We start from the raw sequence: 25682 nt of genomic DNA on the forward strand, positions 1-25682 counted from the left end.
CAACATAAACCTAATCACAAACACAACGTAAAGACGAGTTACGTCTATTCAGATTTTGAACAGGAAAGCCAGATGCTCACCACTTCTACATGGTCGTACACGGGCCACATCCAGAGTTGAAGTTGAGTTGAAGTGGATCCATGCAGATGGGGGTTACATCGCCAACAGAAACCTAGAACAACAGGCATTCAGATTTAGTCTCTTAATCTAAACTTGATACAAGACATAAGGAGATGATCGGTCTTGAGCTTGAGTCTAGTTAAAAAATAAATAAATAAACTTGATCAAGTACCTACTAGGGATGCGAATCTCGACCACTGAGGCGATACGATACGGACCTCGATACACTGCCAGCGATACGATATAATTGCGATACATTGAAATCCTGCCGATACGATACATCGCGATCCACCCCTGTTCCCGATACGATGCGATACGATTCACGATTCACCACGATTCAAGCCCAAATCCCAAAATTTACAAAACATAGCGACAAAAAATGTATGAAATTTAAATTCAAGCCAATTTATTGTTTCACTGTAGTACTAGGCTCTGTCTAACAACCCAATATAGGCCTATAGTATTCTGGGAGAAAACAAAGCTGCTGGCTATTGTAGAATTGTTTCATAACTAATCATATAGAAGGCCTATGTCATTATTAATAGACCTATATGTCTTCAACTGGGAGTCAGGGACCCCAATCCAGGGTTATTACAGGGGGCCTGCCAAATATTTGTGTGATACAGTAGGCTATAATGCCTAGCCTACAGCGAGGGTCCCTGCTTGATCTCTGTCTGAGCTAAGGGGTCCTTGACCTGAAAAACAAGTCCCTCCCTGGTTTGTATTATTATATTATATTATATTATATTATATTATATTTAATCCAGGATTGCCATTTTTATAGCCAAAATGTTTTAAAACAGACCTACAAGCTCACAGCGCGTCGCATCCACGACGCATTGTGAGCTTGTAGGTCTGCTATTTTAGGTGCGACACCCTTGTACTGCGATGTATAAATTAGGCTTCTTTCCCATGCAGAGCAGAACTAGCAGAAGAGAAAGTGAGAGAGTTGCTTGCATCAACAGGAAAGTTGTAGAACAGTGACAAATACTTTGTTTTAAACGCAAGCAGTAGTCCTACAACACCCAGCAACATTGTTGTTGTGTGTGTGCAGTTAATATAGCGCAGAAGATGATCTCAATCAATTGTCCGTCGGAGATTCGCTAAGAAACGGCTGTTGATTACATATCACTCGATCAGCCTGTGCTACTCTGTGACAACAATCAGCGCAGCGGACTTGGATGTTATAAAGCTAAGTACTGTACAACTAATCTTGCATCTTTTTAACCCGTGGGGCTGCTAGTTCGTCTGTTGATTCACTCGCATTTCGCTGCACTGTCTGTCTCCCTGGTTGCCTGCATGCAGAGTGCAGATGTTGTCCGTCTGTCCGAGTCGCAGCTCGCGTTAAAGACTGGCTTTTGGGGAGGGGGTTGAACGGCTGATGATGGTGCATTCATGGCGCCTCGGAAACACAGGATAGAATGAAATACTATATGGAAGAACCGATACAATCGCGGAATGTACCGATCCAGACACTCACGGTACGATCCATCACGATTTCGGCCGTCTATTGTACCGGTACACACTGAATGAACCAATTCAACCGTATCGCGGACGTTTGTATCGCGATTACGATCCGTACCGGTATATCTTCGCATCCCTAGTACCTACATAGGATGCTCACAGACATACAGTATGCCAAAGGGAAAATGGGGATTGTTAAATAGGAAACATGGAAAAAAATGTAAATTTGAGTCCAATTCATAAATTATTAAGGTAAAAAGGGTAAATCCACAACTCAAACCTCTACCCAATTGTCCTTTGGAAATGTAAGAACACGTTATTGCTTTAAGCGAAGGTGCTCTCACCAACCTGTAAGAATCACTAGTGCAGCAACAGATCAATATCTCTGCCCGGGTTCCCTTCAACAAACAGGACCAATTATGATGCCCAGCCAAGCCAGAGGCACCACGGAGGATTAGAACCGCTAGACGCTGTGTTGTTGGTCAACACCTTTACCCCCGCACACCAACTGAGTCCCCTTGTTGTGGTGCAACTATTAACTATTTACATGACCCCTTAGTGCCTTACATGAGTCTGATGCTGGGTTCACACTTGCAGATACAAAAGCAATACAGAATATTTGTATCTCTGTATCATAAGTTGAAAGCAGCTCAACTGTTCTTTGTAGCTTAGTAGCGATTTTAGCAGCTACAAACATTGGATGTATCTTTCTATCTTCGTGTCGCTGCCTTCCATTGAAAATGTCTTTGTAGCTGGCAGTGTGAATGCAGCATGAAGGCCCGGCGAAACATTTGTTTGAGCAGTGCAATTACATAGTAGTCAAAGCAAAGTTGCCGCCACTGTACTTTCACTCCAGCTGGAATGTTTCAACAGAGGCAACGTTCACTCCAACCCCCCCCCCCCCCCCCCCCACACACACACACACACAACGTGATTAAAGTTCAAATTCAAGCGAATAGAAAGAGGGTTTATCTTTCAGTGGGAAGCAACCGTTAACGTCAACTACATCTGGTAGAGCACTGGTCCTTGAGGTACCGCTGTTTGGAAAACAACATACCAGGCAGATATGCCCCGAACAGCAGCCAACCTGGCAGAGAGCCTGGACAAGATAGAAACGGGCCTGCATTACCACAGACAACTGGGTTAATGTTAAAGGGCCTACACCATGCTTTTAAAACTATATTTTTTGTATAAATATATGCTCAAAATTGAGTCTTAGACAGGTTTTAACCCTCAAAAAACACTCTGACCATTGTTCTAGCTCTACTATAATGAGGCTCTCCAGCTGCAATACCAAAACGGCCTCTGTTTGCTCAGGGGCGCATCTAGTGGGGTTTTTCCAGAAAAAAAAGAAGTTTTTTGAAAAAAAAAAAGTTTTTAAAAAAAAAGTTTTTGAAAAAAAAAGTTTTTTGAAAAAAAAAAGTTTTTTGAAAAAAAAAAGTTTTTGAAAAAAAAGATTTTGAATTTTTTTTTTGAAAAAATCTTTTTGTAAAAGTTTTGAAAAAAATTGTTTTTGAAAAAAACTAATTAATTGCATTTTTAAAAAAAAAAAAAAGTTTTGAAAAAAAAAGTTTTTTGAAAAAAATTTTTTTTTGAATTTTTTTTTTTTTTTACTCTGAAAAAAAAAAACGGGAATCCGAGAGTGACGTCACTCTCGTCAACTCTCAGAACAGCACTGTTCTGAGAACCCGTGGAAAGCTTTTCATCTCTGTCTGCCCAAAACCAGAGAAAGACGGTCAGAAATAGGACTTTGTGAGGATAGAAGGTGCCAGTGGGACCCCAAAAAAAGGTTTTAAAATAGAAAAAGTGAAAATTCATGGTGTAGGTCCTTTAACGTGGCTGTAGTGAGGCCAACTGGGATGGCTCTGCCTCAACGGTTTGGCCATCATTTACACCTGCACGTTACAAATGGTGTTGTGCCTCCCAGTTCCGAACAGGTCTGGTTATGGGTAAATGCAGAAGTTTAATGTGGGCATTCCAACCAATAGACAAAGAGTCATTTGCGAGCAGCTTCCTGGGTAGGTATGGAGCACCGAAACGGACATAACTTATGCATCCTACCTGGGTCACGCCCAACCCCCCCCCCAACAACAAAAGAGCCAGGCGGCAATAATATGAGATGATTCTAAGAGGATGATTGTTATTTTCCAACAGGGACTGGACTTCAGTACTCTATAGCATTTTTTTTGTTTTAGGAAATAGGACCACTGACGCAGGATGTTCCGGTTCTGATGTACTAGTTCCCGAGAGAGAGACAGCCTAATAGTTGTCAGCTGCAACGGCTGCAAACGCCGCTTTAAAACGACTTCTCATTTCCTTCTCCCCGGTATTTCTGATTATCATCAGGTTCTCCTTTCCACACAAAGAGACATTTCTCAGCTCTTGGCAGAGAGCTCCTCCTCCCCCTCCCCCCTCCCTCCTGTCATAGCTGTTAAGTCCCGGGGTTTCTGCAGGCAAGGCAACCAACCGACTGCCGCAGTCCGCCTGTGATGCGTGTCACCTTGAGGCCCGGCCCTGGAGGAGGCCAGCCCTGCAGTCTCCCTCCGCTCTGAGCTGAGGGAGAGAGGGAGGGAGGGAGGGAGGGAGAGAGGTCTGGGGAACCTCACACTGGAAATGGAGGACAGAAAGAGCAGGCAGCGAGCGGCTCACTCTGTCAGGCGTGGCTTTAACTGTGAGAGAGCGGGTGACGTAGTGTTAGAACCAGAATCTGGATTCCCCCCCCCCCCTGCCCTTCCTCTGCCAAGGCCCTGCCCATACTGTCTGTTGCCACATTCCCCGGGCTTTCTTTCTGAGAAAGCAAGGCTGAGATCTGCACCTACTTGCTGTCCCCTTCCCTTTCTATGGAAATCATAGTAACTAGTGATCCATTGTTCCTCCAGGGATTTAACATGGCTCCTTAAGGGAGGACCAGTCACTTCACCACACTGGGTACAAAGAGACTTGAGCATGGCAGGAAATACAGTAATAATTCTTTATACAGTAGTGATAAAGCCTAGCACAAAAGGTTTCCTTGCTGTATAAATAAACATTCACCGATTGAACCCCAACGACGTCCATATTCCGGGCACGTCATGAAAGCCGAACAATCAGCGAAAACGCCAGATCTACAAGCTCACAACCCTGTCGCAAACGTGATGTGTTGTGAGCTTGTAGATCGGCTATTTTCAGCAAATACCGTTGGTGTAGAGGGGAAAAAGGAGGAGAGGCCAAGTAGAGAGCCCTGGGGGACCCCGGTCAATGAGGTATATATGGTTTAAGATGTTACAATTCAAAAGCTGAAGCCTCCGTCTCTGTACTTCCACTCCTTTTTATCATGAGAGGCGCAGCCAAGGGCAATCATCTCTCTGTGTCGAGTTTCAACTCGCTCATTGGTCCAGAGCTGAGCTAGTCTTGCCAAATATGGTTATACTGAAGCATGAGCTAGTACACAGGAAAACAGAGCAGATGGTGGCAAAGCATGGCTGCAGTTCCCGTAACAATTCTCAGTAAAATGGTAGACGATGAATTCACAAACCACCACGACAGCAGAGGACACCATGCAAGACCTTCTCATTGGTAACAGCTAGGGGTTCAGTGTCTTGCTCAAGGATACTTTGACACTAAAGCAGGGGGGACTGGGATCAAAACTAGAACCTTCTGATTCCCAAGCAGTACAGCCAATCTACCTCCTGTGCCACTCTACCTTACTTAGCTTTGGCATCTTCGGAATACAATAAAACGACAACCCGAAAACAACAGCTTAAAGTAATCTTTCTAAAACCTTTAGAAATATGTTGAGGAAGAGTCATGCTGTATTGGCAGCAATCACAGAAAGAGCTTCTGACAGAATTGTGAACCACCAGGCAGATTCACCACGTTGACCATGCATTCTAAATGTTCACCACAGTCACCACGCTGACCATGCATTCTAAATGTTGACCAAAGAGTTGGACACCAATGCTGGACAAACCTGCGTTGGTGGCAATATCTAAATGACCCAAAGCAGAAACAGGAGTTGGACAGCCTCAGGGCTCACTCTGGTGCCGGCTACATGAAGCTGGATATTTCTGAAGCTAGACATTTCTTTGTGCTATTGGGGCTAGCAGCCACATGAAGCTGGATATTTCTGAAGCTAGACATTTCTTTGTGCTATTGGGGCTAGCAGCCACATGAAGCTGGATATTTCTGAAGCTAGACATTTCTTTGTGCTATTGGGGCTAGCAGCCACATGAAGCTGGATATTTCTGAAGCTAGACATTTCTTTGTGCTATTGGGGCTAGCAGCCACATGAAGCTGGATATTTCTGAAGCTAGACATTTCTTTGTGCGGTTGGGGCTTGCAGCCACACAAAGCTGGATATTTCGGCCGCGAAACTGGATATTTTTTAAACCGGATAAATAAGTGAAGACATTGAAAACTAGAAGCAGTGCTCTTCCGAGCACAGGTCTCCACCAGGCAAACTTTGGAAGCTAATATTAGCCAATCAGGATGGCATATGAAATATCGGACGGATCGGACTTGATCACATGACTATAGAGATACTGTGTACCGATTTGCGTGATTTTTGGATAAAATCTCAAGGAGTAATATCCAAAAATGTGTTTTACATAAGTCGGCCCAAAGGTGGCGCTATAAAAGGCTTATGTGAAAAATGCAGGGCAAAGGTTTATCCTTAGCTTCTAGGGAGTGTGCTTGCAAAGTTTGAAACTGATCGGTGGAGTTATAGGTAAAACCACAAATCGGCCTGTTATAGCGCCACCATGAGGCTGATTTTAAAAAATAAATAAGTGGCATTTCTTCCTCGGCCTAGTGGGAACGTGTGTGCGCGATTTCATGATAATCGCACTTTGCGTTTGTGATTTGAGGCATTTTGTTCAAAACGGCTCGATCCTACAAACTTTGGAAGCCAATCTTAGCCAATCAGGATGGAATATGAAAAATCGGACAGATCCGTGTCAATCACATGACTGTCGAGATACTGCCTACCGATTTGTATGATTTTTGGACAAAATCTGTAAGAGTAGTGCACAGAAATGTGTCTTGCGAACATCGGCCACTAGGTGGCGCTAGAAAAGGCCCATTTGAAAAATTTAGGGCAGAGGTTCTAGATTGGCATCCAGGGAATGTGTGTGCTCACTTTGGCAGCGACCGGGCCAACGGCGACTGAGATTAGGCGCACACAAACTGCGAGGACGCACGGACGCACGGACGGACGGACGCACGGACGGACGGAGGGGAAAACATAACTCTCCCTCAGCCTTCGGCTGGTGGAGACAAATATCCGATTCACTGGATCCGTGTAGGCATGGAACCCAGATATTTCTGAAGACTTTACTGTGTGTGTGCTTGTCTGGGGACTTATGTTAGACCAAGATATCTTTGTCGTGTGGACCTAGATATTTTTCTATGTGGATATCTGAAAAACTGAGATATATGAAATATCCAGCTCAGTCTGGCCTAGGCCTCTGAAACTAGAAATAGGAGCAGGGTTCAGAAGGTGGTGAGACCTACAGTGGTGTGCATGACATAGGGAGCTATACGTGGGGCTTGCACTGTTATAACTGGACACAACAACAAGGTGTTTGGGGAAGCAGGAGAATGATCTATGAATGCAGAAACCCAGTGGCCAGTCGCAGTACCAAACTCATGCCTAAATATTTAATGTAGAAAGACATGATACATACAGCCACACCAGACACACCACTTTTACAATGTGATCGCTACTCTGATTGACAATTAAAGCCAATTGATTGTGCCATAACAAATAGGATTTAATAGATTGGGTTGAAAGGGGTTAAAGTTAAAGTACATACAAGGTAAGATATGCTAATGCAAGCAAATGTGCTGTCAAGAGGACAGGTCTATGGCAGTGGTCAATAGCGTGCGCTCTCTAGACAGAGAGTGGATGGAAGAAAGCAATACGGTGGTGACCTAGAAGGATGAACTTTGAGGCTGAATTATTTAACCTTGTCCGTCTCACCATCGTAGAAGCGCTACCAAAACAGCATTTCAACAACTATAACCTACATTTAGATTCAGGATTCTTAGAGAAAGTAAAGCAGGGTTGTGCTTAGGGATGGACATCGGAATCGGCCAATATCAAAAATCGGCAGGTATGATATCAAACCGGCCAAATCGGTGACCGGCAGGTCACTGACATAAATACCGGTTTTAGGCCAATTGTGTCTATGGCACTGCACAGCATGATGCGCTGGTCCTGTGACTAAAGTATAGCAAGTAGCAGCCAGTCTACTTAGTGGCAGCCTACAGAATACAGATGGTGCTTTGCAATGTAAGGATATATTCCATAATCCTGTGTCAATGTCGTCTCCAAAAAGAATGGGAAAAAAGCATGTGTAATCTGCTTTCCAGACGGTCATATTAGACTGGATATTGTCTATGATTTTGGATATTGTACTATTGTGATTGATTTGGCATTAGTGTTCTTCTAGCTTATTGGTACTCACATTGAAGTATGTCTTGTAGGCCTACTTGGCCTGAAAAAAAGGGTATTGGAGCAACCCTATTTTCTAGTTAAATACATTCTAGCTAAAGAAATCGGTATCGGAAAAATCGGTTTTGGCAGGTCAGACCTTCATAAAACCGCTGGATCGGTACCGGCCAAGAATTTTGCAATCGGTCCATCTCTAGTTGTGCTGTGCCACTCAGATTGGCACAAACAACCAAACCGGCTTGGAACAAATAACACTGCCAGGATGATGTGTAGCACCATGAATGAGCCAAAACGAGCTCTAAAGCTGAGGTTTATTGGTGAAGAAGACTCCAAACATCTTCTATGGCAAATGGTGCATTTATATAGCGCTTTTATCCAAAGCGCTTTACATAGATTGTGCATTACATTCACCCATTCACACACACATTCATACACCGGTGGCGGAGGAAACCATGCAAGGCACCAACCTGCTCACCGGGAGCAATGTGGGGTTCAGAGTCTTGCCCAAGGACCCTTCGACATTAACTCAGGGGGAGCCCGGATTCGAACTGGGAACCCTTCGGGAACCCTTCGTGCTCTAATAACGGTTTCTCTACCCCTGAGCTATGCCGCCCCACATTCTATCATCAGACACGGCCGGCAACACTAGGAACGACAGGCCTATGCTTCACACATTGCTGTCACTCCTCCTCATCTTCACTCAGATTCCAGCTCATCTCTGGCTGCTTGTGTTTGCGTCTCCCTCCCCCCACCCAGCTTCACCAGTGACTCGCTCTCTCTAGCATGTCCTCCCGTCTACTCCCCCCTGCTCCTCCAATGACCTTCCATTCCATCCTCCTCCCACTCCCCCCAGCTGCTCCAGCCCTCAGACCCCCCCCCCCCCTTCAACACCACTGTCTGCCGCGACCGCGGTTTTCCCGGTGAACCTAAGCGCAACGGTGGGGGCACGGGAGTGTGGGGAACACAATACCACTGACTATTGCCAATGATGGAGAGGTTATATAGCTTTATGTAATGAGAGGCACTCTTGCCGATTTCCTAAGAGCCAATTGCAAGATATTTAATAGTTATTTGGGGCCATGATGATAACCCCTTCTTCCCACTACTAGACTAAGGATTCATATTGTCTGTGTTATTGTTTACAACTAGCCTTACATTAAGAGGAGCGTCTTAATGTTAGGCTAGTTTACAACCACAATTATTCACGTGTGGCAAGATCGCGGTCCTACCAGTTTTAGAAGCCCTTTTCAGAAGTTAATTTAATGTTTTCCATTTAATGATTTCCTTTGTCCTCATCTAATCTTGCGCTATTGCACGCAACTGTTTTCGCCAGGTTTTAAGGCTAGTAGCCTAGTGAGGTCTCGTTTTAGTCGTTTCTCATAAGCTCGCGACACTCCTTGCCCATCGGCCCCCACCGTTGTGCTTAGGTTCACCGGGAAAACTGCGGTCACCTCCAGCCCTGCTCAGCAGCCCTCAGACCACTCCCCCCCCCCCCCTCCCTTCCTCTCAACACCACTGCCTGCAGCCCAGCAGCTCCATCATCAGTATGTGTCTCAGGTGAACAGAGAGCTGGGGAAACGCATCCCCCCTTTGGTGCCAGGAAAGAAAAAAAAAATACTTTTAAGAGTTTTCAAAATCCGTTTCAAAATCTTTCAGCTAAACAAGCACAGATTCAGTCACATAATATATGATAGACATCGTCCATTTATCGGCGAGTGTCACTGTCATCATCGTATTTTCTGCCACTCGGATGGCAGTCAACAAGCAGAGTATCGTCTGATAACGATGTTTGGCTGATTAGTCGGTGCATCCCTACCCGGTACACCAGGTAACAAAGAAAAGGAACCCCCAGTGTTCTGAACACCATGGAGACCATGGGGCAAAATCTAGATATTTCCATGTCCAATTGCTTTCGAATTTCCAGTACTCCGGTTAAGGTTAGGGTAAGGGTTAGTGTTAGGAATAAAGTTTAGGCTTTGGGTTAGCATTCACCTGCATCGGCAGGTTAGCGTTAGCCTCGGTCTACTGGCCGCTCGAAACAGCGGCACATCTAAATATTGATACGTGCCCGACCGTGGTGTAGCACAAACAGGGCCCTGGTGGAGACAGCCTTGGACCCCATGCAGTTTGTCAGGTGACCAAGCAGACATTGGTGTGCATGTCCTGACGCCATTATCTAACCTGCTACAGAGAGAGCTCAGCTCACTCCCTTTCAGATAAGGTCACTCCATTTTTCCCCCCTCTACTATAAATCTCTTTAGCAAAGAATAGCCAATCTTCAAGCTCACGATCTGACACACTGTGAACTTGTAGATCCATTTTCACCCAAGAACTGGGACACTAGTTTTCATGTGGTCATAAAAATGCCCTTCTCTCAGATAAGCAAAGCAGGTGGACTCCCTCCCGCATTGTTTTATGGATTACAAACCTGACCAACAGGCTAATGTTTGTAGGATGCAGGGGTGAGTGTGGGACTGGGTGTCTGTAGGATGCAGGGGTGAGTGTGGGACTGGGTGTCTGTAGGATGCAGGGGTGAGTGTGGGACTGGGTGTCTGTAGGATGCAGGGGTGAGTGTGGGACTGGGTGTCTGTAGGATGCAGGGGTGAGTGTGGGACTGGGTGTCTGTAGGATGCAGGGGTGAGTGTGGGACTGGGTGTCTGTAGGATGCAGGGGTGAGTGTGGGACTGGGTGTCTGTAGGATGCAGGGGTGAGTGTGGGACTGGGTGTCTGTAGGATGCAGGGGTGAGTGTGGGACTGGGTGGACAGAGCTGTGCTGCTGCCACCCAGGCCAGCTCACAGTTCTGACTGCCCTCCTCATCAGCCTCTATCCTTTACTGTGCAAATATTGAGAGCACGCACACGCGCACACACACACACACACACACACACACACACACACACACACACACACACACACACACACACACACACACACACACACACACACACACACACACACACACACACACACACACACACACACACACACACACACACACACACACACACACACACACAACTGATTTTACCCACTCTTTTACACCTGTAATCTTGTGATGCGACAATGTAGACGTGGTAACCATCTCGGTCATGTGAATTCACATTATCATGCAGTCTTCTACAGGCCAGTCTGGCCCCAAGCACTATGTGGGCGTTTTGCAGAAACCAAAAAGTGGAAGAGACAATCAGCATATGCACTAAGCACCCTGTGATTTACAAGACGCTGATTGGCCCATCCACTTTTTGGCTTCTGCAAAACGCCCGCCCACACAGCGCTTGGGGCCGGACCGGTCTGCAGAAGACATGTGATGATGGGAATTCACGTGTTTATCAGGCTATAGCTGATTCTTGTTCAGGCAAAACACAAATACTTGCCATCTTTAGAGATACGCTAACAATTCCGCGTGGTGTAAGCTGAACAACAGCAACAAGACAAAGCAGAGGGTGGTGGTGGACTTCAGGGAAGACTGGGGTCCTCAATGTCTCCATCCAGAGAGAGGATGGGGAGGTGGTCCACAGCTACAAGGACACTTTAAACAATAACCTGGGCTGGATAGGGGCTAAACTCTGCTTTATTTCCTGAGGAGGCGTGTGCAGGACTGAACGTGCTCTACCAGTCAGTGGTGGCCGGTGCAGTAGTGTGTGCAGTGGTATGCCGGGAGAGGCTGAACTGGATTATTGGAATATTTATTATGAATCAATGAATATGGATAAGTGTGGTTGATGTAGGCAACACACTACTTTTCTAGGTCAGACATTTTTTTGCCTACAAAGTGAAACTGCTTTTTGTTAACCTTTGCATAAGAGAAAAGCGAATAAATGGTAAGACGGGATTCATTTCCCAGTGGATTCCTTGAAACACTTGCAATTTCCCAGAATTGCACCTTTCTAGCATTTTTATAGCGCTTTTCCCAAGTACTCAAATCACTTTACAATGGTTCATTCATCTATACATTAGGAGGTTAAGTGGCGAACTGTCGACGCCAGCGTCCTCACTTGGAGGCAATACGGGGTTCAATGTCTTACCCAAGGACACTTTTCAATGTGAAAAGGAGGAGCCAGGATTTGAACCGCTGACCCATGGATAATCAGACGACCTGCTCTACCTCCTGAGCCAGAGCCACAGCCGCCCCAAATGCTGGTTCTGTCCTCGGTACAACCGTGAACACGGTGGCGGGAGGAGGTGGCCAATAGGAGGATGAGTAACAAACTCCTAGCCATCATGGACAATTAAGCTCCTTTCACAAAAACCAGGGGTGGAACAGTTCATCAAACTTGGTGGGGAGGGGGGTTGAAGTCCAAAGGGTTGTGTTAACGTTCAGGTGAATCTTTTCAAAATTGCTATGTGTTGTGAGCTTGTAGATTGCCTACATGCTACTCATAGCTACACATTGCACAATGCCATTATTAGTCTTTTAATTGTTAACATTGCCTAAGACAAACAACGCATTTCTCCTACTAACAAGCGTGGCTAACTCCTTCAACCAAGTCCTAGAGCTGCACTGTTGGTCTGACTAGTCTAGACTGTACTGAACTGACAACAGATAGTACAGTGAGAAGTCCACATAACCAGCTCTGTATAGATAAAAACGGTTCCAAATGTGATGAGAACAGATTCCAGATCCCAACCCTAGTATCGACAACCCTGTTCAAACTCCCAAGAACCTGGGAGTGGTCCTGGACAGTGTGGTATCCACACTAATAAGCAGAGTGAACATGTCAATAGTCAGAAATGTAGATAACAATTGACCAAGATATATCTGCATAGTAAACTAGTATCAGAAAACCGTGACAAGAGGATAGAGGAGAAGACAAGCACTATGGGGTGCCGGAATTCTCACTCAAACACCTTCAACTGATCCAGAATTAATCACAGCTCGTCTGGACTTTAAAGAATTTTCACACGTTGTCTACCCCTTCTGCTGTTCTGCATTCCGTTCACTGGCTTTCAGGTGCTGCCTGCAGCAAATTCAAATCACTGGAGATGACCTACAAGGCAGTCAATGACACAACACCCCCGTACCTTCAGTACATGATCCACCCCTTCCCACTTATCTATCAGCTAACAACACAGGAGGTCTGGTCTGTCCCTCCCTTCCTTACGATACCCCAGCCTAGCCAACACTCCAAGCGTCCAAGGACGTCCTCCTCTCTCCTGGCTCCCAAGCTGTACAATGCCACACCCCTCTCAGTCAGGACTGCAGTGCAGAGCACTCTCTCCCCATTTTACACCAGTCTGAAAACTCAACCTCTTGCACTCCTCTGTCCTCGTGTCATTTCTCGAATAACTAAGAACGTTATTAAGATGAGTTTTAGACAGATGCTAGGTTTGATGTTTACCTGGTATCCTAGTTACTTTGTAGCTCTTCATTGTTGTCATTGCACTGTTTACCTGACCGTTTACAGTTTCTCGTTTGTCGACTAGGCTTCATGCCATGTATTTAAACCTTGCACTTTGCATATAGCTCTGGATAAAATCCTGGTTGCTATATTAAATAGTGTATGAGGTACCTTAATATATTAGAACTACAGGTCAATATGACAGGATTGAACCGAACACCACCCTTCTGTGCAAGGTGCCTGGAGCATTACCCTCCCTGGAGTGGCGATATCCCTCCATTTCTTACACTGGCTCAATGTCTGTACAATCATTGATTTCTAAATACTACGGTTGGTGTTTAAAGCGTTGAGTGGCTTTGGGCCAAATTAAATGATCTCTTGAAGTCCATCATGAACCATCCAGTCCACTCAGGTCTACTTTCTGTCCCCAGAATCACAACTAAACGTGGAGTACCAGAGTTCGCTTTTTATCTGGAACGACCTCCCAGAAAACTGCAGGTCTGCTGCCTGCAACTAAACACAAAGATGGTGGAGAGGATATTTTATGATAAATGTATTATTTTGTTTCTCTTTTCTGTTTGCCGCTGCTTGTTATTGTTTTTTTTTTTAATCTTTCATCTGCACTGTGATTTTAAACGGCCTCAAAATGTCCTTTTTTATCCACCCGTTTCCACAGGAATTTACTGTCGAATTATGTGTGGGACACCTCCGGGTATTGTTATTAATATAAGCGAATGCGTTGGCTGATTATGATTACGTCACACTCGGCTCGGCTGCGACGCAGCTGCTAACCCGGAACTGCCACCTTCTGCGCAATGCACGATGGGGCGCTGGAAACTTGTGGATAATGGATTTATTTTGCACTCTCTTGCTGCTCTGTGTATTGATGTCTTAATGCTTAACCCATTTAGAACGGGTACACCTTACTGTGTATCATTATTTTATGCTTTAACTACTGAAAAATAGCAGATATACAAGCTTACAGCGCGAGTGCCGCGCTGCGAGCTTGTAGATCTGCCATTTTTGAAAAATCATGAAAATTTGAATTTTGACCCGATGTCAGCAATCTGGCTTAGCCATCGTCAAAGAAAAGGTCCTTTTCACTTCAACTGGAGCTCAGTTAGTCTGTTCTTGAGACTACTATGTCAGTGGTTCTCAAACCTTTTCATGTGAAGGACCCCCAAAATGATATGTATTTGGCCGAAGAACCCGAATCTCAAAATATTTAGTTCCAGGGAGTCAGGGACCACCCAGAAGCAAAATTTGAGTTACAAACGTTCGCTTTGAAAATACATACTGTATATTCAAAGATTTGCACACATTTTCACGACTTAAAAAAAATAAAAATAGCAGATCTACAAGCTCGCAGAGAGCTTGTATATCTGCTATTTTTCACTGGTTAAAGCATTCAATAATTCTAGGCCTAAATGGGTAATATGTAAAGCACTATGAAATTGCCTTGTTGAGGTGTTATACAAATAAAAAGGTTGCCTTGCCAACTTGCCTCCTTGCTGGCTCCCCGGATCACTATAACAGCCCGCATTGTTACCAACTGTGTGCACCTCTAGTTTATGACCCAATGATGTCATAATGCCAATCCTCCAAACAATCAAGCATGAGAACAACTACAACCAAACCAAATGACAAACACACCAACCTTGTTTCAAGGCCTCCACTTCAGTCCAGATCTGGAGATGTAGAGCGTCTTGGTCCGTCCTCCGTCAGCCTGCAGAGAAGAGACAATGGCACAGTTTCATATTCGCATCGTATCTGAGGAGCTATGTAATTTAATATTGTTTTAAAACATCAAAATACACCAAATAATAGACACACAACGGGTTGCATCTCTCTACACCATACATGGGCAACTGGCCACTTGCGGCCCCCACCTTCACTTATTGCGGCCCGCAGGTTAATAAAAATACTGATATATTATTGATTTCAGCTGTTACAATTCCAAACATGGAAAAATGACAGCTACTTCAGTCTATATTAGTAGCTAAATGACTAGTATTAAAATGTTATTGTACTTTTTTATGTCCAATGTATTTGTATACATAGTTAACATAAGAAAATATAAATGTATTTGAAATTTAAAAACAAGAAGAAAAAAAAAGGTTACTTTTCAGAATTCCAATTCAAAAATAGCAGATCTACAAGCTCAAAACATGTCACACTGCGACACGTTTTGAGCTTGTAGATCTGCTATTTTTACTATGTATATGCATTGTGGCCCTCTGGAGTGAGTATGAAAATGTAGTGGCCCTCTACATCATCAAAGTTGCCCACCCCTGCTCTACACACTGAGCTTGTAGATCGGCAATTTTGGTAATTTGATATGTTTTCTTTAGTACAAAATATTGGTAATCAACTCTCCAAAAATTATGATAATAATCATCCCTCACGGCCACAGGATCAATCATCCCTTAACGTCACAGGATCAATGAAAGTCTTAGCTTATCCAAATTATGGTCAAAACAAAAGTCAAACCTGTAGTATCTCATTAACAAGTAAGACGTCTCAGGGCGACATGCGACCTCCCTAAAAGGGATTCTGTTAGTGTGACATCACAGTGAAGCCAGAGCGTGATGTCAGAGTGGCAAACCCATTTTGTTAAGAGTGGTTCCTCTGACATCACAGTGATGTCAGAGCAACAAACCCATAGAACCACAGTGTCAGGCGTGACAGACAGACAGACAGACAGAGATACATACGGACAAGCTGTGACTGTTCACATACTAATCTGAGACCTATGGTCGCAATAATTCATGTCCACATCCATTTAATCCCCAATCAAACTACCCATCATGCAAACAGACAAGTACCACAAAAACGCACCACAAACAAAAAGGGCAAAACATACTGTATATATTTTCTTTTACCTTATTGTCAACAAGCATCCGCTTTAATCCAAACTTTGATATGTTGAATGACTGTCGATCCTGTCAGCCTGCAAGAGACAATGAACAAAGTGTGTTTTATTAAATGAGCATCTAGGAAGTCAATTACAATAGTAAAAACACAAACAATGGTTTTAAAAACAAAGTGGTAGCTACATGTTCTCCAAAAAGCTAAGAACGCAATCAATGTGCCCTTTGTTGTGACTCCCTCTATTTGCTGTAATGATTTATTTTCTTCTACGTGACACATATTGGAACAATCCTAGGGACACCCGGGCATCTGTCGGAGGTGACTGCTCAGCTAAATGTAGGAAAACTGCTTTATGTTGGACAATGTGCACGTTTCAGTTGGAGCAGCACTCAGTGCACAATGTGTATTTATGGCAATTATTGAATTTTTTTCATTTCATGCATCAAATACTTTTGAAAATTTTTGGAATTGTTTTGAATTGATGACAAGTTGGGATTCTTTCGTTGAAACCTTTTTTAAATGTAGGAACCGTAAAAAAATAAAATAATAATAATAATAAAAAAAGGAGACATTTACTTGCAACCCATAAACATTTCTCCACGACCTACATATGGGTCCCGACCCACTGTTTGGGAAACAGTGACCTGTCCTAGAACATAAAACACACCCACACAGGTTTCAACAGGTCTTCATTTGACCCAGCAGTAGCTCTACTAGTCAATAAACCCCCCGCCAACTCCAACCCCCTCATGTCAAACTAAGTTTGACTTTATTTACAAATGCTAAAACCTGTGTTATCTTTAGCTACAGAAGGAACACAAGCCGTCTACCTCGTGATTCAAAATGTAAGCAGGCGGGCTGCACTTGAACTTAGCAGTTTTTAATTCCGTTTAAGCACTTTAATGTGATGAAACTGGTAAAAGATAACAAAGCCTATCCTTACCTCCCCCTGACATTTCTAGTGTGAATACCATTTATTTTGCATTGTGTTTTTCTGCATAGTACTGTATTATTTTGCATTGTGTTTTTTTCTGCATAGTACTGTGTTCTATATTTATCTTTCATTCTATGTTATACGAGTTAAAAAAGGACCTAAATTGAAACAAGCCCAAAAGCTCTTTTGAGGAGGAATCCTTTTAGTTGACCCTGTAACAGTGAATTGTACTGTCATGAAACTGTACCTTTTCCTACGCAAACTTCTAATAAAGTCTTCAATCAATCAATCAATGTTATTTTGTTAGGTTAATTTGTTGACCCAGCATAATATAGTTTGTATTTAATGTACAAATGTCTTAAATTATATTATTACTCTTCAGGCTGGTTTACCAATGATCCTAGATTATTACTGAGGTATTACACTGTCTCTATGCATGTGATGATTGTGTTTATGCCTACATTGTAAATTGTATTGAATGTAATATCTGTGTTACTGTATGTGTCAGTAACCAACTGTAACTGTTGCCCAAACCATGTCTTTCTTGAAAATAACACTACAGGTCTCAATGAGATTCATGTAAATAAAGGTTAAATAAATGAAACTTATCCCCTCTCCTCTCATGAATTAACTTTGATCTCTGTCTGAAGTAAAGTTATTTTACTTACACAACAATCAACCTGTAACTGATATTATTGTCACTTATACACTGAACTCAGTAAACTGATATTATTATTACTCATGTTACCACACTGCACCTCCTAGCCTAGGCTATACGTTGTGTGATTCATTCAAATATCCATGCAAAAACGATGCGTGCCTTCCTTGCCACAGTTATTTATGTAAATGTCTACTATTCTTTGTTCAATTAATGCTCCATTTCTAATATAATTATACTAATGTTTAAATGACAATCGCACACGAAGCAACGATAAACAATAAAAAAAGACTGATGTTATCATCACACCTCGCTAGTGTTAATAATAATTGATACACTGCGTATTATATTTGTATGTAAAAAAACAAAACGGTTTGCAAAACAACCACCAACTCCACACACGACTGAAAGAGACAATTTAAACCCCATACTGACATTAATCTGTGCACAATGACATCTGTAACAAACTAGTGAATGATGATGTTGGCTTATGTTTAGCTCGTTAGCCAGCTAGCTGCTACCGTTAGCCAGAAGGTTGTTGGTCTCATAGGAGACAACAACAACAAACACCACATAACGGGGAACCCCGAGGCTAATTGCTAAACAACACATTGTTGCTATTGTACCATGTTGTGTACAGCACCACAACACGCCAATCTGACACAATGTGGCGCGTTTTGCGGAACAGGACACAATGTAGCGGTGGCTAACCGTTAGCACCCAGCAGCTACATGTGTAGAAGCTAGCTAGCATGTAGCTAGGCTAGGCTAGGCTAGCCAGCTAGCACAACTAACTATCATAATGGCTTCGGCTATAGCTTGGACCCTCTTACCAGGTAATATTGCTTCTTCCGTGGTTCCTGGCCGTGGTTTAGATGTTGTATCCGACAATGTGGTTCTTGAATGATGTGTTCTCTGCTAAATAATTATTAACCTCTCTTTCAACAAAAAAAAGGTGAAACAAAAGGTCCCTTGTATTTTTTAGGATTCTTTCTCTTTCTCTCTTTTTTTTTTTTTTTTTTTACTAAGCAATGCGCCCGAATAATTCGGGTCTGTGCCTTACACAACAGCGCCAATATAACCAATAACAAGGTAGGAGAAGCTTCGGCTGATCCCGCCCCTCCACGTTCTATGGCTGTCAGTCACAGCAACGCGACTGACGACGCACGGCTGGTTTCTGGATCACACCGGATCCCGGATCATCATCATCATCACGACCCTCTGCTTCTTCCGGGCGGGGAGCGCGCCAGAGCTGGTCTGGTGCCCTGGTGGCGTCCTATGAGTACTGCAGGACGACTGCTGGCCTGGGGTGCAATGGCTGCCTCTGCCTGGGACGGTTCCTCCGGTGTCTGTCTCAGTCTGTAGCACCTCATTCTGATGTTTGGGGGGGTGGTGTTGGTGGTGGGGGGGTAAGATATGAGATATAAGTCTGGACTTTGGCGCATTCCACTTCTTCAGCCCCGCTCAGCGCTGCCTGTGGAACAGACACCACGTGGTTGTAAAGGGTTAATGTTCTGCCGCGTGCTGCTGCTGCAGCTGCAGCCACAGATCCACCATTTTGGAGGCGACTATAAGAACACAGAGGGAGCAAGAAGCAGGCGGCAGATACAAGATGGTGGTTTGTTTTCCACTGCTCCTCTGAAGTGCTGCCTGAACTGAAAGGAACCCTGCACTGTCTCAGCTGCTGTGGTGCGGCAGCGACTTCAAAGGAAAATAAATGGTATATTCAAAATGTGTATCATTACTTTGTTGGAAGGGCCGGGTGAAAGGGCTTAGTTGCTCAACTTTTATTCAGTTGTATTCCTGTATGTATGTATTGGAGGTATTTTAAATTGGCACATGGGAATTTTTCCCCAAAAGGTCCTTTCATGTTTTAGGCCTACATGAGAGAAGCTTTAATTCATTGCTAATTAATACCAAACAATTATTTCCAGATTTAAGTTTGACTCAAGGTAATCGGTTAACAGAAAGAGAAAGGGAAAGAGAGCAACTTGTGGAAAAGGGTTAGGGTTCATTGATGTTACAGTGGTTTGACACTGCCCCCCTCATGGGAGGCGAGGGCTCTACAAGCCAAGAATGCAAACAAACTTGATGACTGGGCTCTCCTTCTGTTCTGATCTTGGTTGTAGGAGCAAGCGGTGTCCGGTAGGCGTCGAGCACCGGTTCTCAATAACCCCATAACTCTGAGTGTACCGAGTGGAACCAAATGGTCCATTTGGTTCCTTCCCGTTCATACACTCTCAAGAGTTACAGACTTGTAAGGGTCCATTTCGGAATCCCCTCGAGGAACCCTGAGGGTCCCCGAACCCCACTTTGAGAACCACCGTCATAGTGCAGAGGTGTCGAACTCTTCTCTGGTCACAGGCCAGACTGGTCAAAATGCGACCTAACGCGGGACGGACTCGCACGTATGGAAGACACCTGTTGTTTGGCTTGTTGTTTTTTTTCCAACAACCTGCCTCAGTTACTGCTGTAACTACAGTGTCTCAGTCTCGGTTGTAACTACAGTGCCTTATGCACCATAGAGGAAACTCCATGGCAGTGACCCAGGGTCACACTTACTGGCAGCTCAACAAACAGTATTTGCGGGCGAGAAGGTGTGGCAGAGTAGCTCTGCCTGAAGCCCAAAAGTTAAGGGGGGGGGGGGGGGGGGGGGGGGTAGATGCTTGGTTTCCTATGCGGAATTTGAGTCTCGGGTGTTAAACTGGTGCCGTGACCCGGATTGTGTTAACCGGGGGGGAGGGGAGGGGGGTTCTGAAGATGTGGCAGAGTAGTTCTGTCTGAAGCCCAAAAGCATTAACATGTCCTTTGCCGAGGGGGGGCTTCCCTCTTGCCTTAACGTAGATGTTTGGCTTCACACGCGGGAGAATATCGAATTTTTTATAAGTCAGCAGGGATGTGTGTTCATGTTGTTGCACTGGCGACTCCTACTGTTCAGTGAGGGAAACTCCACGGTATATCAGAGGAGGAGCCAAGCCCATCTGTTGAGGTTGGCAGCGACCACAGTACACACAGAGAATTGGCTCTGTATCACCCTCCCCCCCACCCCCACCCCACCCCACCGAACCGGGAACGAACACCCCAAAAAAGCTTGGAAGAGCAACTTGCACCCTTTGGTTGCCAATTCAAAAGTGGGCTTTTGCTATCGTAAGAAGAAAATGTCATGCAGAGTCCAGGTGGTGCAAGGATAAAGCTCCTGGCCGCCACTGTGGAGACAAGGATTCGAACCCTGCACCGTGCATCTGGCTTGACCGACACTCCAACAAACGATTGTCTGTTTGTGGATGGGAAGCCAGTTAGGGATGGTGATCTAGGGACGGCCATAGGAGAGGCCGTCAGGTCAGCGTGATGGTGGAAGATAGCGCCTGTCAGGCAAGTCCCGGAAAAGACGCGCTGTGATTGGCCAGAGGCACGTTGAGTGACGCTTCACCCCCAAACATGTACTTTTCTGTCCCTATCGGGACGTAACTTGAACGGCGATGAGTCGGCTCAAGCTGACTTAGCAGCGCTCGACACGGTGACTCACTCGCTTTAGCTCACTCGTCAAGTCCGCTTGAGACGGCACGCCTCCGTTGCGGTTAAGTCAGTAACTATCCTCGTTTTCTCAAAAAATTAATGGCGGCGTCCATGTTTTCTCAGTCTTGCATTCAGCCAATGAGAACGCAGGGAGGGCGGCACTTGCCAGCATGCTGCTACGATTCACTATTACGCGCCTGGTCATCAGAAGGTCGCCGGTTCGCCTTCCCGTCCATCGATGTTGAAGTGTCGAAGCGTCCCTGAGCAAGATACTTAACCCTTGATGGCTCTCTGAGCGCTCATCATGATGACCACCTGAGCAGCCATCAGACGGGTGAAGCTGAAACATTTCCCTCACAGGATTATCAAATGTCATCCAACCCCACCCATCTCTGTTGCTGCTCTAGCGACTCCTACAGGTTGAGAGCTGAACTGAGCGCATGTTCCCCGCACACGCAATCCCAGTGAGGTGGTCAGGTGGGAAAGAAAGAGTCTGGTGATTGGAGGAGACGTAGGCTTTGTCTCGGGTCCTTATTAATGAGGAGGTAGGAAAGCTTGATGCTTCCTACAAGGAAGTGTTTGCAAGCTGAGCAGCATGACGAGTGATTACTCCGCCCCTCCAGCTGACAATACAACGCAGAGTTGGTCAAACACCTGTGATGTTGTCAAAAATAGACATGATACTTCAGAGGAATTGACGTCCCACTTCTCAAAACAAATGTTCATCCTTTCCTCTCTCCTCTTCTGTGTTTCCTCACATAAAAGGAAAGGATGCAAGTGTAGGAAATAAGATTTAATTTAAGACACAGCCCTTGTTGTCTATGCCTTACCCGAGACCTACCAGTAGGGGTCAGCAGTGACAGTGATTACACTGGGTACCAAAAAGAAGAAAAAAAAGAATGCCTGGCATACACTGGAACACTGCAGTATTGAATTGATTAAAAGATGGTCACGCAGGATCTTCCTCAAGATAAGTTTGGAATTGCCATAATGACTCAAATTGGGAGAAAAAGAGAAAAAGAAACATGAATAAAAGGAACATTTAAAATCACGCCATTAGTTATTGTGGTCTGACATGATCATATCACAGGTGGAATGGGGGAAGGGGGGAGGGGTCAACTTGAGCTCAGCAAAATTCCATTGTTTAACTGAAATACCTAAATTGTGTAAAGTGCCTTTATTGCACTCAAAGAAGTAGTCATTTTCTGAATAGACATTTGAAGACTTCCAATACCATACAAAAAGGGTGAAAATGTGATACGTTACAGCTCTTAGGGAATCTCTCCCTTTCTCTCTCTCTCTCTCTTTCCGAACATGGATGGTGGAGACAGAGAGCCTTGTTCTTCTTGAGTTTTTCTCTTGCCCATCAATGCTTGCTCAGGGGAAAAAAAACATTGGGTCTGCTCCATTATACACATGTAAAGACAGTTGAATTAAAGCAGTAGAAGCACAGTGACAGGTGCATGACCCAAAGGTTGCTGGTTCGAATCCCCAGACTTTTAGGGAAATCCGGGCGATGGTTGCGATTAGGCCCTTCTGCCCCGCCCTAATTTCTGCCGAGACTGGGCAGAGAGTAAACACTAGTCAGCTCCCGGGTGTGATTGTAGGCCTCAGCTTAACTAAAACATTGGGGAATCTGAGCAGGGATGTGGTTGAATCCCTCGGAAAGGACTTGGTCGTCAGTCAATTGTCTTACGTTGAGTCGGCGAATGGGGCAGCAAGCATTCTTCACCAGAAATAATCACTTTGTTGTGCAAAACTGGAGGCGACCCATCGATGCAGTTGGAACACTCCTTCAGAATCAAACAAAGCTGTTGCCATACACAGAGGGGGAAAATCCAGTAGAAAAAAAAGAAACCTTCGGTTGCCAATGCACATGAAACGGTGTGGAATTGTTATCTTTCCAGCAGATCAGGTAGCACAGTGCAGACAGGAGGAGAGAGAGGGCATTTGATACGAGTCAGACCTGGACTTTGTCCACAAGAAATCTCAACTCCAATTGTTTTTCTACAAGGGCATTGGCGATCCACTCTGCCTTTGTAGCTTAAAATGCTCCTTCTAGCCTATCATGGCAGTGTATGCAAAGAGATGTGACACACAAACAAAACAATGGCCATGTGGTCACTTTGTCTCTTTATGAATTAGCATGTGTTCTTGTTACTGGCTGTTGAGCACACCGTCTCCTAAAAGGTTGAGTGTTTCATTTAACCCCTTGTCTACCCTCCATGTGGAATCTTCATGGATCAATGATCCTTCAAACACAAGATCAGAACTTCTTGACAGTACCCGAATAACGCCTCCTACTGGATCAGGACTTTCAAGTTATGTATGCATATGTATATTTCCAAATAGTAGCACGGGGCAAATAGCCGCTGACACGCTTTGCGCATCTAGCCTAGCATTAGTAGCTAGGCGAATCAGTCGAGTTAGCATAAGTTAGCACAAGGGATAAGTTGATTTTAGTTGAATCAGCATAAGCTTTTAATCGTTTAGACCTTTCTGCCTCGCAGAGCTGGCGTTTTGGGTGCCTGAATATGCAAATTGTTGAAACCGTCTCCAAGAGTGAATAAATCTGAAGACGCCGGCTTTGCATCTCCGTCTGTACAACCCAATAGGTCTACGCATCATTCCTGAAACGATGATGTTACAGCCCAACCTGTCAATTAACCCGCATTTAGCAAAGGAAACTAGTATGCATTAGGATTAGAGCAGTTTGGATCAACATGTAACTGTTTCTATCACCCTGACAACCTTGTACTGTGAATTACTGAAGTTGAAATAAAGGACATTGAACCAAAGACCCTTAAAATACCAAGATAGCCAATCCCATTACAACCAAAGGTAGACACAATGGTCTCATTATAAGTGGCCGTGGTTGCCTCTCCCTGCCCGCATCCCAATAGTTTCCCATCCCCCACTGCTTTCAAATTCCATTGGAATTAAAACCCTCGCGACCTACTTCTGGTCTCCTAAAGGGGCGGTCACCCACGTCACACAGATACCAATCTGGGAACCCATAGTCAAAGAAAAAACTGCACCCTCGGCTCTGAATTTGCCTCTGGGGCCACGCCCAATAGAATGTGGATGACAGGATGTTGGCCCGTTTGGTCAAAGATATTTAATTTATGAAGATAGCTCAACAACATTGGATCCACTAGAGTGTGACATGGTACACAAATCCTACAGAAAGCCTCCTAAGTGGGCGCCGGCTCTGACAGCAAATCTCGCGCACGTCCTGTTTACTGGTGCTATAGATCCCGCGAGAGTGTGTTGCTGGGACAGCTAAAGAGCAATAATAAAGTTGATTCTCTCCTTTGTTGTGTTGCTGAAAAAAGCCACTTTAGTAATTTAGCAATTTTGTTAATATTATGTGGCTTGTGAAGATCGGGTCCAATATTGAGTTCAGTGACCATAGCTTCTGAACTATTATTTCGCTCTGTGTTCAAACATGTTTCCGCCTCCTAAAAAGGTATCCAACTACGTCATGCAGAAACGGGAAGTACGGGTCTGTTACGCCCTCTTGGGTTTGGTCCGCCCTCAGCCCTCCACTTCCTGTCCATGTCTTTGTTTACATTCCTAAGTACACATTTTAACTGGAGTCTTGAGAGATTGCACAGAATCTGGAAATCAATCAAAGTTGCTTTCCCACTGACAGGTTTCACCTGACACTTCCAACTTTCCCACTGCCTCTTGCATCTACCACCTCTTGTCATTAGCGATAAGAAAAAGAAGCAGCAGCACAATGTCACCAAGAGATTCCACCATCTTGCTGGTGGAAACGCTAAGTACGAGATTGGTTTGCACAGTAACACAATCCATGCCTTTCTTGGTAAACATACATCAAAGAGTTGAGTTACAGTAGTTGATAGCATTGCACAACTCATAGATATAGAAAGAGTTCATTGAAGCGACTGGCAAAAAAGGATAGGCGGAAGTGCAAACGTGCTGCCACTCAAAGTGCCTACTGGTCAATCACAGCATGTCTTTTCCGGGACTTCAATTCAAGTCAAAGTAGCTTTATTGGCACGAGAAAACAAACGTTTACATTGCCAAAGCAAGTGCCTCTGGGAAAAAGGGATTCCTGGCTCTGATTGGCCTACCGAACATCCCCTACTGTGACACACGCGGAAGTGTGCTTCTGAATTCCGGAAGCTTGTCTTAAAAACCGAAGGAGGCGTCTACTTTTCTATGTCTATGGCACAACTGCAGACAAAGGTACAGTTGAGCATGAGCACTACCAGCAGGAACTAGGTACATTTCTTAAAGACGGCCTTTAGGGGGCGCTCTGGTGGATCACCAAGTAAGAGTGAATACCACATCAATAAGGCCCTCCCTCCCACAGCTGAC

The 25682-nt window shown here is 44.6% G+C and overlaps 1 protein-coding gene across 1 annotated transcript in view; it reads right to left on the bottom strand.

Moving 5' to 3' along the window:
• Nucleotides 1-18863, bottom strand: part of znf1035 (zinc finger protein 1035) — a 30140-nt gene extending 11277 nt beyond the window's left edge. The window contains exons 1-4 of the mRNA XM_080737945.1: nucleotides 18653-18863; nucleotides 16240-16307; nucleotides 15015-15083; nucleotides 81-172 (exon numbers count right to left, since the gene is read on the bottom strand). The gene's annotated coding sequence lies outside the window, so the exon portion shown is untranslated. The remainder of the gene's footprint in view (nucleotides 1-80; nucleotides 173-15014; nucleotides 15084-16239; nucleotides 16308-18652) is intronic.
• Between the last annotated feature and the right edge of the window lie 6819 nt (nucleotides 18864-25682).

The sequence above is a fragment of the Nannobrachium achirus genome (assembly GCF_963921795.1).
Source record: "Nannobrachium achirus genome assembly, chromosome: 2".
NCBI classification, from domain to species: domain Eukaryota; kingdom Metazoa; phylum Chordata; class Actinopteri; order Myctophiformes; family Myctophidae; genus Nannobrachium; species Nannobrachium achirus.